This window comes from Arachis hypogaea, chromosome 14, assembly GCF_003086295.3.
Source record: "Arachis hypogaea cultivar Tifrunner chromosome 14, arahy.Tifrunner.gnm2.J5K5, whole genome shotgun sequence".
In the NCBI taxonomy this organism is placed as follows: domain Eukaryota; kingdom Viridiplantae; phylum Streptophyta; class Magnoliopsida; order Fabales; family Fabaceae; genus Arachis; species Arachis hypogaea.
The window spans coordinates 66,125,541-66,126,733 of record NC_092049.1 but is presented as its reverse complement, the minus strand read 5'-3'; the positions used below and the strand labels follow the sequence as shown (position 1 = coordinate 66,126,733).

The following is a 1,193-nucleotide window of genomic DNA, read 5'->3' as shown; positions in this document are numbered from 1 at the left end:
ACCATTGGAGCAAACAATTTTGAGCTGAAACCTCAATTAGTTTCTCTGATGCAACAGAACTGCAAGTTTCATGGAATTCCATCAGAAGATCCTTTTCAGTTCTTAACTAAATTCTTGCAGATCTGTGATACTGTTCAGACCAATGGGGTTGATCCCGAGGTCTACAGGCTTATGCTTTTCCCGTTTGCTATAAGAGACAGAGCTAGAATATGGTTGGACTCTCAACCTAAAGACAGCCTGAACTCTTGGGATAAGCTGGTCACGACTTTCTTAGCCAAGTTCTTTCCTCCTCAAAAGCTTAGTAAGCTTAGAGTGGATGTTCAAACCTTCAAACAGAAAGAAGGTGAGTCCCTCTATAAAGCTTGGGAGAGATACAAGGAACTGACCAAAAAGTGTCCTTCTGACATGCTTTCAGAATGGACCATCCTGGATATATTCTATGATGGTCTGTCTGAACTATCAAAGATGTCACTGGACCATTCTACAAGTGGATCCATTCACCTAAAGAAAACTCCTGCAGAAGCTCAAGAACTCATTGACATGGTTGTAAATAACCAGTTCATGTACACTTCTGAAAGGAATCCTGTGAGTAATGGGATGCTTATGAGGAAGGAAGTTCTTGAAATTGATACTCTGAATGCCATATTGGCTCAGAACAAAATATTGACTCAGCAAGTTAATATGATTTCTTAGAGTCTGAATGATTGAAGGAATCATCCAACAGTACTATAGAGGCATCTTCTGAAGAAGAAGCTTATGATCCTGAGAACCATGCAATAGCAGAGGTGAATTACATGGGTGAACCCTATGGAAACACCTATAATCTCTCATGGAGAAATCATCCAAATTTCTCATGGAAGGATCAACAAAATTCTCAACAAGGCTTTAATAATGGTGGAAGAAATAGGTTTAGCAATAGCAAGCCTTTTCCATCATCCACTCAGCAACAGACAGAGAATTCTGAGCAGAATCCATCTAGCTTAGCAAACATAGTCTCTGATCTATCTAAGGCCACTTTCAGTTTCATGAATGAAACAAGGTCCTCCATTAGAAATTTGGAGGCACAAGTGGGCCAGCTGAGTAAAAGGATCACTGAAACTCCTCCTAGTACTCTCCCAAGCAATACAGAAGAAAATCCAAAGAAAGAGTGCAAGGCCATTGATTTGACCATCATGGCCGAACCTACAAGGGAG

General features: G+C 40.5%; 1 non-coding gene across 1 annotated transcript; it reads right to left on the bottom strand.

Annotated features, from left to right (window-relative positions):
* Positions 1 to 303: 303 nt before the first annotated feature.
* On the bottom strand, positions 304 to 411 carry LOC112745139 (small nucleolar RNA R71). The gene has a single exon (XR_003173083.1). It is a non-coding gene; the product is annotated as a small nucleolar RNA R71 (small nucleolar RNA).
* Positions 412 to 1,193: the final 782 nt, after the last annotated feature.